The sequence below is a fragment of the Lynx rufus genome, unplaced genomic scaffold (genome assembly GCF_022079265.1).
Source record: "Lynx rufus isolate CCGP_SWC_20201006 ecotype Redwood Valley unplaced genomic scaffold, mLynRuf1.p SCAF_6, whole genome shotgun sequence".
Classification (NCBI taxonomy): domain Eukaryota; kingdom Metazoa; phylum Chordata; class Mammalia; order Carnivora; family Felidae; genus Lynx; species Lynx rufus.
In genome coordinates, this window is record NW_025814878.1 from 97,033,451 (window position 1) to 97,048,313 (window position 14,863).

Here is a 14,863-nt window from a genome sequence, read left to right on the forward strand (position 1 = left end):
GAGGGAGGCAAACCATAAGAGACTCTTAAATACTGAGAATAACCTGAGGGTTGATGTGGGTGGGAGGGAGGGGAAAGTGGGTGATGGGCATTGAGGAAGGCACCTGTAGGGATGAGCACTGGGTGTTGTATGGCAATCAATTTGATAATAAATTATATTTAATATAAAAAATAATAAAATAAAAAAATAATTTATATAAATTCCTTTATATAAATATAATGGAAGATAATGGAGCAAATGACCTCCAAATATTCTTATTTATTCATGTGTCAAATAGAGCTTGGATCAAAGATCTATGGCATCCCAAGCAATACTGCCTTTAGACTTAGTGAAGAAGAGTTTCCCCAGGCTCTGTGCTCTGGAGAGCTCCACTTTGACCTCCCCCCAACCCCTAGTTGCCTTCCTCCATATAGGCAGGAAGTCCATGAGGTCAAGAGGACGTACCTACCAGGGGTGCCTTGGTGGCTCAGTTGGTTAAGCATCTGACTTTGGCTCAGGTCATGATCTCACAGTTTGAGGGTTTGAGCCCCATGTTGGGCTCTGAGCTGACAGCTCAGAGCCTACAGCCTGATTCAGAATCAATCTCTCTCTCTCTGTCTCTCTCTCTCTGTTCCTCTCCTGTTTGTGCTTGCTTTCTCTGTCTCTCTCTCTCTCTCCCTCCCTCCCTATCTCTCAAAAATAAATAGGTTATATATATATATATATATATATATATATATATATATATATATATATATAAAAAGAGGATGTGCCTATAACATACTAGGCCCACCCTTTCTAGACCACTGAATGACTACCCAAGACTGAATTTTCTGCCCAAATGGCCCTGAATCTGCCATCAGTGCTTCCGAAGGCTATTTACATTCCTCCTTTGCTTATCACATCAACTCTAGTGAAAGAACCACTGATTTAGTGCTGAGAAATGTGCCAAACTAATGTTGATATTATCTTTTTGATCAATACAAAGTAATTATAACTTCTACATCTTGTTTTTTCTTAGGAAAGATGCAGATTAAGATTTGTATAAATATCTTTTGGCTTAATGCCTTGCTTGCTACACTTCTGGATCTCCAGGCTTCTCAGAAACCACCAGCTAATGTCAGCAACCATTCCTGTCTACTCTGAACTGGCACCATGGATCGATTACATATAAGACAATATGATAGGCAGAGTTTTAAGATGGCCTCCATTTTCTCAGTTACCTAGTGTCATACCTATGATTAAATTAAGTGGCAAATTGATATTGCAGGGTTTTTTTAAGTTTATGTATTTTGAGAAAGAGAGCATGAGCAGGGGAGGGGCAGAGAAAGAGGGAGAGAGAGAATATCCCAAGCAGGCTCCACTCTTTCAGCAGGGAGCCTGACATGGGGGTTCAATCTCACAAACCATGAGATCATAACCTGAGCCAAAATCAAGAGTCAGACACCAAACCAACTGAGCCACTCAGGCACCCCTAAATTATTGATTTTTGATTAGGCTTACTAATCAGTTGGCCTTAATCTAGGGAAATTTATTTGGGTTGGCCTAACCTAATCACATGAACCTTCAAAAAAAAAAAAAAAGTTTTCTCAACTGGTGGTAGAAAATGGAGTCAAATATTCCAAAAATGGAAAGGAGTCTGTGTGTCATTGATGCTTTGAAAATGGAGATCAGCTTGCAAAGGATCCGAGGAGCCGCTTAGAGCTAAGAGTGGCCCACAGATAACAGCTAGCATAGAAACAGGGACCTAAGTCCTATGACCATAAGGAAATGAATTTTGCCAATAGCCTGAATGAGCTTGAAAGCTGATTCTTTCTCAAACCTTCTAGATAAATGCTCAGCCTGGCTAACATCTTGGTTTTGGCCTTGTGAGACCCTAAGAAGAAAATTCAGTTGAGCTGTCCCAGTCTTTTGACCTATAGACTGAGAGTTAATACATGAGTGTTACATTTTTGGTTTTGAACCATCCTACTGAGATGTATTTGACATGTAAAAAGCTGTATGTGTATTTAATGTATACAACTCCATGAGCCTGGGAATAAATATTCACCAGTGAAACCATCACCACTATTGAGGCCATATAAAGATCCATCATCTCCTGAAGTTTCTTCCCACCCTATTATTACTATTATTATTATTATTATTATTATTATTATTTGTGTTAAGAACACTTAACATAAGACCTACCCTCTTAGAAAAGTTTAAGTAGGCAACACAGTATTTTAAGCTTGTAGGCACTACGCTGAATAAATAGATCTTCAGAACTTACCTTGCATAATGGAAATTTTGTACACTTTGATCATCACTTCCCCTTTCCCTTTCTTCCCAGCTTCTGGCAATCACCATTCTACTCTTTGCTTCTATGAGTGTGACTATTTTAGATTCCACAGGTAAGTGAGATCAAACATTACTCATCTTTACAGGTCTGGCTTATTTCACTGAGACAGTGTTCTCCAGGTCCATCCATGTTGTTGCTAATGACAGGGATTTCCTTCTTTTTTAAGACTGAGTGATATTTATTATGGGTATTGTTTTAAGTGACTAAATTTGTGGTAATTTGTTACACATCAGTAAAAAACTGATATAGACACTATGGTTTCATGTAATAAAAGGGAAGTATAGTCCCCTTCTCTTGCTTTCCTTGGGGATCTCCTGATCTCTTTTTCAGCTGACAAATTGCTTCTAGTCCTCCAGAACTTAAACTCCTCCTTCCGTCCAAAGAATACTCCCCAACAGCATGGTTGCCTGCTGCGGGCAGCTGGGTCATGTCAGTTCCCAGGTGCCTCCCCACTTTCCCACTGGCACTCTGGCTCCTTCCATGTAAAGGCTGCCAGCTGTCAAGTCCTCCAGCCACAATGGGTTTGTTCCCATCACTGGAACCAGAAGATGAAAACAAACCAGATTGTTCTTTTCTCTCTCTCCGTTTTCTCATTTCCCAGTCTGTTTCCCCAACTAGATTCTGACAAAACTTATTTGCAGCATTCCCATCAATTCCCTGAGTGACGGGAGACTGGTGTCAAGTGAGAAAATGAAATGTAAATTTTATTAAACACCCCCTCTCATCTCTGCGTATCAATCCAGATTCCAGCTGAACATAGCAAATCAAATCCTGTCTATGCCAGGCCTCAGGGCACACGGAAAATCATTTCTCCTTAATACCATTCCCTTCTAGTAAAATATTTTTCTGTTTGGTGAATGAAAATTTTAAACGCAAACCCTGTTTTAATCCCAGTATAAAGTATATCTTCAAATGAACATTTGAAAGAAGGATAAGAAAAAAGAAAATTGGGGGGCAAAGGGGAAGGAGAAGGGAATTGGGAAAGCGGAATCGCATTTAGCTGTGTCATGTCCAGTGGCTGCGCAAGGATGCGTGTCCACAGAATAAATGGTGACATTCTTTGAAAGCTTGGACTATCAGGACATTTATCTACATGCTGTTCTGTCTCAGAGATAATAAAGATTTTAAATCTGATACACTGCCTTGAAATAGCATTAGAAATATAGATGTTTCATTCTGGGTGTGAATATGTGGACAATTTCCAGCTTGCCTGGAGTTTTGACAGGTGGCATCTGATTGTGTATACAGAAAATCTTGATTTGGAGCCTTAAAAGTGTGATTGACTTAAAAATGAAAAAGCACATTTTGATTGCTCATTGAAGTAAAAATAGGACTAAGTAAACTTTGAGCCAATGATGAACATTGAAAATACCACCACTACTTAAAATACATTCTATTTATGCATATTCCACTTAATAAATTAAAAAACAATTATAAATATTGCTCTATGTTAAAAGAAAAAGATAATGTAATGTATCTTCTTTGAATTTGCTCATCTCATGTGGGCAAACCATTTTGGAAATGACATTTTGTTGGGACTATGTTTGTACTTACCACCTGTGTAACTCCTTGTCCTGATCTGCCCAGGTCTGAGGGGTTTCCCAGTTCCCATGGGACTGTCAGTTTTGACACCAAGACACCCCAGAAAGTCCCAGGCAAAATAGGATGAGTTGGTCATCCTAATATATCACCATTAAAATTATGTAAAATAGCAATTTCTTGTACTGTAATAAATTATTAGTATTGTAGACTATATTTTTGTAAAATAGTCTTAAGCTAAATTAACCTATAGCTGAGTCCGGAAGTGAACATGATTTGCTCAAACTTGGCAGATAGAGTTCACGCTTCCAAAATATGTGAGGTTACAGCTCAGGCATTCCTATTGATATGTAAAAAAATGGCATTCTTATCCTCCACTTTTCTTGACTTGTGGTTAAGCTTAAAAATTTTCTTCCTGGGGCACCTGGGTGGCTCAGTTGGTTAAGCATTTGACTTTAGCTAAGGCTGTGATCTCATGGATACTGAGTTTAAGCCCTGCATTCATGTCTTGATATCTTCTGTCTCCCTCTCCCCCTGCCCCTCCCCTGCTCTCTTTCCCTCTCAAAAATAAATAAACATTAACAACATTATTCATGATACAGCTCTAGTCAACATAAGGAACTTGATTTTGCTTTTCAGATACTTAGGAATGTGCTAGAAGAACAACTGATATTGCATTAAAAAATGCCTCTACTCATAAAATAGAACACAGCTTAGATGCATTTCCATATTTAAGATCCAAAAACCTAAATCAAATGTTGGGCTAAACAGTGCATTCACTTCCCAAAAGAGGTATAATATTTCTCACCTATCAGAGGTCTGGCCCCTGAGATAGAAGGTGTTACATTTAGAATTTAAAAAATAATGCCATGCTCCCTTGTGCACAAGAAGTTTATATGGTAATGTAGAAATTTTAACTTGAATTACTGTATTTAGAATCCACAGTCTTTCGTTAGTTAATTAAATATATTTGATTTCTTAACTATTTTTCCTTTTTAGTATTTTTGTGCACTGATCAATTAAAAGAGTATTTTGCTTTAGAAATGGGTGTAAATTACATGTGTGAAAGGCATGAAAATAAGGCTAACTTAAGGCAAATTTATGGAATTATTAGCATGTATGTTTTGAGTTTGCCCTGACCTTTGTCCTATTTTATTTCTTCCAATCTCAGTCTCCAAACCTGCGGTGTTTAGATGTGTTTCAAGCCTGGACCTACCCCTTCTATATTCTTCCCATCAAACTTAGCCTACTCAGTGACCTGTTTCTTCCTGAATTTCTAGATGGTTTCATACAATAATTCACACCATAATTTACCATAATGCTGTGATATTTAAATATATCATACATCCTAAAGCTATTTTTAACAGTTTCTCAAGCCATGGCCTAAAAGAATTGTGTCCAAAGATGGAATTCTGGTTACTGGAGAAGGCTATTTTAGGAGAGGTACCTTAAATAATGTGCTAGTATCCTACTGCTGCTATCACCACAAATTTGTGTCTTAAAACAACACAAATTCATTCTTTTAAAGTTGTGGGAGTCAGAAGTCTGATATCCTTTTCAGTGGTCTAAAATAAAAATGGAGCCAAGCCCAGTTCCTTCTGGAGTTCCTAGGGGAGAAGCTGTTTCCTAGCCTTTTTCAGCTCCTAGTGACTGCCTGTATTCCTTGGCTTGTGGTCCCTTCTGTATCTTCAAAGCATATCTCCAATGTCTACTTCACAACTTCTTGATTCACATTGCCTACAGCTTTTCTGATCTGCTGCCCCTCTAAGGACCCCTGTGATGACATTTAGAGCCCACCTGAGTAGTCCTGGGTAATCTTCTCATTTCAAGATCCTTAACCTAATCACTTGTACAAGTCACTTTTGCTATGTAAGGTAATATTTACAAGTCCCAGGGATTAGGATGGGGATGGCTTTGGAGTGGCCACCATTCAGACTCATTGGTTGTTTATGTCTATGGGTGAGGTTGTCTCTGTAGGAGAAAAATCTATAGTAATGACAATCCTGCATTCAGCTAAGTGTACAGTTTGGGAATTGAGGATGGAGTCCTTCAGTATGGTAATCACCTGTATATATACCTTCACAGTTCCTATGGTAGAGAGAATGGAGAAGTCATAGAGTGGAGCCCCTGTGTCCACCTGTCTCCAAGGTCCCCTCTCAGCACTGCTGGGGTGGAGGTACAGAAGCTTAAAGAAAGGCACGACAGACACAAAGAGGAAAGTTGTTGAGCTTATCGGATCTTGAAGCAAAAGGAATATATTTTTGAAGCCCAAAAAACTATAAGAAAGAATATTTATATTTTTCTCTATAATTTTCCCTTCCTTTCCTTCCACAATTCATGTCCCATATATTCTTTGGAGCCCAGGCAGGCTCTAATTCTGGTCTCTTGTGTGCCAGTGAGTTTTTCCTTGCCTGAGATTGCATATGCTGCTCTTGAGTAGAGTAGGAGTCATTGTTCTAATACATTGACTCAGTAGTAGAGAGGATGTAAATGTTGAATGAGTATAAGAAAAATTTGTTTTCTTAAATCAGACTTAAGGTACGATCTGTGCTTTTAACATATTTATAAATAAATATTTCTAAACATTTATGATTCTCCTACGCCATTAGAAGTAGAGTAGGTGCTCAATAAGTATTAATTGATTGATTGATAACTGAAGTCCTATAGAAGGAAAATTATTCTGGGTTCACTTTAATGGCATTAACTGGCTTAATATTTTTTTCTTGAATATTCTATATCCAAATTATTGGAGTTCCAAATGTAAAACAAATTTAGGACAGAGCTTCTAATTTCTCTTTTCTCCTTCAGTCTGTTCTTAAATATTGCAAGTTAAAAACAAGTACTTTGCAAAAGAAAGTACTTTACATATAAACTATATGTAAATACTGTTTTAAAACCTAAGGTTTATACAATCACATGATGTTTTAGGAACCATTGGTAGAGATACAATGGCTTAAAGTCAATACTGTATTATATTACCACATTCCTTTTCAATTTTTAATTTAATGGTACCTATCTCAAAGCTCTGGTCACTGGATAAAACTATTTGTAACATACAAAACTTAATAATTAAAGGACTTTTAAAGTTCTTAAGTGAAAAATAAGCATGGCTAACTCCCCTCAAAACCAGCAAACATACTACTTACAATAGAACAAATATAAACAAACAAACATGAAAAGACTTATTTCAATAATCAAATTACAACAAAATAATCCACATTTCATCCCTCCATTTAGCAAATATTTAAAAGAATGGTAATAGTCAGTATATGGGAGCACTCTTTTTTTTTTAAAATGCTTACATTTTTTTGAGAGAGAGGAGACAGACAGACAGAGCATGAATGGGATAGGGGCAGAAAGAGAGGGAGACACAGAATCTGAATCTGGCTCCAGGCTCTGAGTTGTTAGCACAAAGCCCAATGCAGGCTTCAACTCAGGAACCACGAGATCATAACCTGAGACAAAGTCAGATGACTGAGCCACCCAGGTGCCCCAGGGGGACTCTTTATATGGCAAAAATACAGCCTAATAAGCATACCCAGTGTGGCTATCAGTTGGTAGAAACTTCATAGAAGGCAATTTGATTATCATCAAAAAACTTTAAAATGTACATATATCTTGTACAATTGATTAAAAAATAAAAATTTCACTAAAGAATTTATTAAAAAATATATGGACAAAATATACACCATTCTCATATGCCAAAACAACAACAAATTCCCTAAACTATTGACAAGAGATACAATTAAATCAAGATTGGTATATCCACATAATTAAAGATCTTGATTCATAAAAACTGTTTTCAAATAATAGTTGAATAAAATTCTTATGTTTTAAAATTAAATCAACCATATAGCATGCAAATAGAGTATAATCTCAAATGTGTACATCTGTGTTTATGCCCTTATATATGTGTTTGTATGTGTTAACAGGAGTTATCTTTGAAAACTTTTTCTTTCTTTTTTCTTTTTATTTTAATCAGACTTTCAACAATTAACATGTTATCATTTTTTAAAATGTTTATTATTTTGAGAGAGAGTGAGAAAGAGACAGTGAATGAGGGAGGGGAAGAGAGAGAGAGAGGGAGACACAGAATCTGAAGCAGGCTCCAGGCTCTGAGCTGTTAGCACAGAGCCTGATACGGAGCTCAAACCCACGAACTGTGAGATCACAACCTGAGCCAAAGTCAGATGCTCAACCGACTGAGCCACCCAGGAACCTCACATGTTACCTTTTAATGAGATTAAACAAACAAACAAGCAAACAAACAAACAAACAGTAAGTTTTATTTAGGACTGGAGACCCCAGCCTCCTCAGTGATAAATAGATCCCTCCCCTGCTAACCTTGAAAATGTCTGCCTGTACAAGTTCACTTTATTCTGACATGCTTCACTCTTGCCCTACCTTGGAAACTGAGCATAATCTGCAGCCTGGAGAAATCATGGGAAACATGCCAACCAGGAAGAGGTCATGGGACCCAAAGCCCCTTGGTAAGCCCCTCTTAGTTTTCACTAGTCTTCTTCACCGTCATCACCCTTGTCCAAAATTTGGGTGAACATAGCCTGTTCATCGCAGTACAGCAGAGGTCTTTCCACCAGACCCACCGGAGAAACATTATTCTTACTACCCTTCTCCCTACAGTAGCTTGTGTAGGAAGGGATGGAAGAAGTATGCATTACTGTGTAGCTGGCAGAGGATGGAAGGGTAATAAACAGGAGCATTGACTAGACTCAATATTAGTGATGGTTCTGGGGAGCCATCCTGGCTTTGGGCTGCCCGAAGGCAGTGGTGATCCCCTGCTTGTCCTATCTGTCAGTCTATTTGATCTCTAAATGAATTGCTTTTGATAACAGCTATATAAATGCAGAACTGATCCGCTGGGCCTTCTTAAATGAGACTCGTCGCTTTCATCTCCCAGTCATTTCAAAAAGCAGATAGACTTGTTAGAGGTTTTAATGCAATGATTTATGTTTTATCTTGCCTGGTTTGAGGCAGCATTTATTTAGCACTAAATTCTTCCCAAGCCTCTATGTGAGGGGAGAAACGTTTGAACACACAACATTTGAGGTTTCTTTTTTTAAAAATAAATTCAATAATATATGTTTTTCTCCTTTAGTATGGATAGGAGAGGCAATAAACTTTATTTTAAGGAAGGAGGGAGGGAAAAAGTCACCACACAAAATACTTTCATTACCATACCCTCAGCAAAATTGCAAGGAACCACAAAGGAAAAATACCAATTCTCAAAATCTATAAAAGAAATCATTAAGGTTTCCGCACCCAGTGACTTCCAGAAAAAGAAATCACAATTTCTTTCTATTAAAACAAAGGAAGACAAGATTTCTTATGGTTTTTCACATATTGTTTGTGTTATCTACAAAAGAACAGTCTGTAGAAATCTTAATTATTTCTATCCCTAAGTCTTAATTACTTCTATCCCTTATACTTCTCTTCTTACACTTCATTTTCTAGCTTCTTTCTGCCTTTAGCCTTTTCCCATTGTATGAATGAAGAAAAGTTTCTCATTGAAGAGAGTAGAGTATCATTCATACTACACATAATCTTTTGTAAAACAGTTTGCTAAAAGCAAGCTTATTTAAGAAGTTGCACTTAAGGGGATAGTTACAACCTATTGCAAGCAGAGAATAAAATAGAACTTGATTTCCCTTTCATCAGAGGAATCTCCCCCTTCACAAAATAGTTCTCAGAACCACAATGCAAATTGTGTTATGTGTGTACAAATCAAACCATCTAAGTGAAGTGTGACAACTTACTGTTTTAAATTATGATTTTAAATCAAATAAATTATGATTTTCAAAGAAAACATAATCACCTCAAATCTGCATTTTTATTGATCATGTTTTGTTAAAATGAGATCATTCTCTTAAGAAACACCATGTCAATTTCTTCCCATCATTGAACACTAAGACAACCTGCATGATATCTTCTTTTGTTGTTTTAATGTTTTATTTATTTTTGAGAGAGAGAGTATGAGTGGGAGAGGGGCAGAGAGAGACAGGGACAGAGGATCCGAAATGGGCTCTGCATTGACAGCAGCAAGCCCCATGCGGGGCTGGAAGTCACAAACTGTGAGATCATGACCTGAGCCAAAGTCAGGTGCTCAACTGACTGAATTACCCAGGTGCCCCTGCATTGTATCTTCTTAAAAGTGATACAGGTGCGCCTGAGTGGCTCAGTCGGTTAAGCATCCGACTTGATTTCTGCTCAGGTCATGATCTTATGGTCGTGAGATTGAGCCCTGCACTGAGCTTGGAGACTGCTTGGGAGTTTCTCTCTCCCTCTCTCTCTGCTCACTCTCACTCTTTCTGTCTCTCTCTCTCTCTCTCTGTCTCTCAAAATAAATAAATAAACTTTAAAAAAGTGATATATAATAAAGGAAACCACATGGTGTGAAATACTTGACATCTCCGTCTGTAGGAGATGAGATTAATTTTTTGAGAGATGAGGGGCCTCATAACTCAAAAGTGTCAAAGCTCACTGGAGATGTGTTAAGATTTTTTTTTTCTATGTGGTAGAAAACACATTTATATCCTACATAGGGTTTCTACTCTGTAATTTGCTTTGAATCCCAAGAAAAGATAAAAGAAGCCTTTTAAATGCTTGAACATTTGGTGAAAGCAGCTATCTTGTAGTTCCAGCACTGAAGGCAACAGGTTACAGCTGCTGGTGATAATTAGATTGCCCCTCTGATTTTTTTTCTTGTTACTCTTTCTAAATGTTTATATGAATACTGTAAACTTATTACATTTCTTGAAATGGAATATGCATGTAAAAGGAGAATTGACAGGGATATAGTTTTGTTGAAAAGAAAACCTTTGTGGTAATAATTATAGAAATAATTATAGCTTGTAGTGATAAAAATATTTTCCAAGAGGAAAACAGTAATAAAATAGTTTGATTCCTATTTTCCAGATGAGCAAAGTAGGAGATTTAATTAAAGGTCATATACATCTTAGAAAAAAATTATGACAAGTATGTCACCTGGTATTCACTTTGCTGCCTTTCCAGTAGGACATCGGATAGCTTATACTTTCTTTCGAATACAAGCATTTTGATTAAATATAAAGTGCCATATAAATGGCCCTAGGAAAGCACATTCTTAAAAAGTATGGTACTATTTTATATTCTATAAAGAGAAATAATGATAATAATGACTTTTATTATAATAATGACTTTCAAAAGGTTCATAAATCATATATCTAAACTGATATACTCTAAAAATCAAACCCTTAATAGAGTGCCTATTATTAATCCTCAGTTATACAATGTGAGCATTATATTGCTATAATTATTTTTTGCTCTTGAATATACTGAAGCTCAGAAATGTAAAACAATTTCTCTGGCATAAGACATATTAAAGATAATTTAGAGGGTTTAAAAATTTTATTTTAGTGCTTATTTGTTTTTGAGAAAGGGAGAGAGAGAGAGAGAGAGAGGGAGACAGAATCCAAAGTAGGCTCCAGGCCCTGAGGTGTCAGAAAAGAGCCCAACACCTGGCTCAAACTCATGAACTGCGAGATCGTGACCTGAGCTGAAGTTGGATGCTCAACCAACTGAGCCACCCAGGCATCCCAGTAATTTACAATTTTGAATAAATTTTGGCTCTCTTGACTTTAAAACCATGAACCTCCCAAGACACCCATGCTGTGTTAAAGGGAAGTCAAATCATTGTCAAGGCTAGCTCTTCTGAAGGGGATACATGATGATAATCTGTGCTGTCCCACACAGACCACAGGTGTTGTGGCTTGCTCAAGGTTCAGAACCCTGAGTCATCCTTTTGATCTGTGTGCTCAATTTTTACATAATATGATCTAAAATTTATTTGGAGAAGAGAGTTGTATTTTCCAAATATATTTACAAAATAATACCCATTTGGGACAAAATCATATCTCAACTAAAGTATGTTTTACACTTTCTTAAACAGTGCCAACTTTCTATAAAACAAAAGATATATGCCATCTATTTATATGTAGCTGTACCCTTTCTCTATTTCCAGATTTATTTCTCTATTTCTTAAAAAAATTTTTTTTACATTTATTTATTTTTGAAAGACAGAGAGAGACAGAATGTGAGCAGGGGAGGGGCAGAGAGAGCGGGAGACATAGAATCCAAAGCAGGCTCCAGGCTCCGAGCTGTCAGCACAGAGCCTGATGTGGGGCTCAAACCCATGAACTGTGAGATTGTGACCCGAACCAAAGTCATACACTCAACTGACTGAGTCACCCAGGCACCCCTGTATTCCTCTGTTTCTATTGTAAATACATTCTAAGTACATTTCTCTCCTTTTGCTTATTAAGTTTGAATTCATAGATATCTTCACTTGCCATTATATATTCACAACATAAGGGTCTTAAAAAACTGTGAGGAACTTAAAATTCTTCCAATCTAATACCCTTGTATTAAAGATGAGGAAAGAGATTTATTAGATTAAATCATTAAATTTTTCAAAGAAACAAGGAGACAATTTAAAAGTCCCTGATTAGTAATCCTTTTACTTATGGACTCACCCAGTTTCAGTGGTGGCTTTCAAAAATCTTTAGACTGCTCCTAAAACTTTATATGGATTTCAATCATAAATCAACTTGTCTTCCTATCTTCTTCAATTGGTCCTTTATACCTATGCTTACCTTAACACAGGTAAGTGATATAAATTAGCTTAGTGGTTGAAAAGGGAGGCTCTAGAGTCAGCTATTGGGCTTTGAATCTTCCTGGGCCATTTTCATTGGGAAATTTTTTTTTTTTTAATTTGAGAAAGAGAGTTCACCCACAGGCAGAAGCAGGGGCAGTGTCAGGGGGAGAGGAGTAAGGGGCAGAGGGAGAATTTTAAGTAGGCTCCACACTCAGTGCTGAGCCTGACATGAGGCTGGACACCCAACCCTGGGATCATAACCTGATCCAAAATCAAGAGCTGGAAGCTAAACTGACTGAGCCACCCAGGTGGGTGAGCCACCCATTGGGTAGATTTTTAAAACTGATTTTGTGCTATTGGAAGATAATTCTTGGTGGGTCTCTTCTGTTTCTAAATATCTCATGAGCAGAGGCATTGATTGCCTTTTTTCTAGACTATCTTTTCAAGGATGTTTAAGTCATTAACTCCCTTTAGAAGACAGGAACAGTGTCTCCCTCCAAAGAAACTGATAGGCATGTTTACTATCTGGCATAAAAGATTTAGATTCCCTGAGCTCAGGGTTCCTCTTCTGTAATGCATCCTCCTGCTCATGGAGTTGTCATCTGACTTGTTTTTTTCAAATCCTTGTGGAAACTTAGTCTTGGGAAACTAGAACAAGAAAATGCTGATACTCCGAGTATTGCTATGGATGTAAAAAGTCCTTGGTTTCTGACCCAGTAGTCTTGTTCTACCAGAAGTCATAAAACTATGGAAAGCAAACTCGCTATCTTATACAGGACAAAAATCTGAAATCTTTCACAGTTCTTAACGAGTTATTTGGATCCTCAGCATCCTCTCCTGTGGGAAACCTCCTCAATACTACATTCCCCTTCTTATAGGTAATGTAGTCCCTGTGACTCCCTCTTCCCTTTCCAGTGCCTAATTTTCCATCAGTTAACACTACATAGACTCTGTCTATTAAAATGTATTCACTCTCAAAAGAATAGAACTAAAAAGTTCCCAGCTGGTTCTCTCTTCCATGTGGCCAACATCTGGGGCATAGGATGTACTATACTAATGTATACGTGGTCAAACTCTGCAAATGCAAGCCGATTCTAATGTTGATATATACCACTTTAGCTCTCCGAGGCATGAACCATGCACCAACCTCCATGTTACACTGAAGGGCATGTATTTCCAGTTCTCTAAGTGGTTTGACAAAAGCCATTTTCATAGTTAGCAGCCACATCACTTCCTAAATTTGGCCTCATGAAATGGCAAAAGCTTTCTCTAAGGAAACTACTCACCCATCTCTCCTTATCCTTTCATTTCTTGTGAGCAAGGGGTTTCTGGCAGATGAGGCTCAGAGTCATGAAACTGGTCATGATACATTTCATTTGTAAATTCTGCATGTGGGTAAATGCCTCACATTCCATTTAGGGTCTTATATCTATTATGTTAATACCTTGGGAGAAATGGAGGCAAGAGGGCTACATTTAATAAGCCCTGTAACATTATTCTAGCTATAATTATTCAATCATTCAATAAATGATGGTCATCTTGTGAGATTTCTGTGTGTCCTCCTAAAGATTGGAACCAGACATGTTGCAATCATGGAAATGGGCAGTTTCTACCAGAGGACCAAAAATAAAAGGGAGGCCCAGGGAACTGGAAAGTACTGGGCTATGGGAAATAGGGAAGAGCTTAGAAAAATAATCCCATAAAGTTGTCCATGAACTCAAAGTTTTCCCCCAACCTGCACCTGCACATGATAGATCTGATCCTAATTAGCATAACAAAGACTTTGAGACTGGAGCTAATGAGTAGAGGTCTTGCCCAGGTCCAAGACTTTCACATACATGGGACAAATGTGAACAGTACTTCCAAACCTTTGAGGACATAACTGGCATTAGAACTACAGCCCATGGCAGTCACTTTGGAACTTGTACTCTAAAGCTAACCAGGTCAGCTTCTGCTAAAATTAAAACATCAACATTAACATTCTCTATTAGGTTAATACAAAATTGCAGTCTCATAACAAAATATTTAAAAAGTCCATGTTACAGTAAAAAGCTACTCAGCCTATGAAGAACCAACCACAACACACCTGAGAAAACATAATCAACAGATAATAACATGAGGTGAAATAAGTGTTGGCATTATCTGACAGAGACTTTTTAAAAAACTCATAAAATATACAAATGAGCAATTACAAACACTTGAATGAAACATTATAGTTGTGCCAGTAAAAATACGGATATAAAAAATAACCAAATTTGGGGCGCCTGGGTGGTGCAGTCGGTTAAGCGTCCGACTTCAGCCAGGTCACGATCTCGCGGTCCGGGAGTTCGAGCCCCGCGTCAGGCTCTGGGCTGATG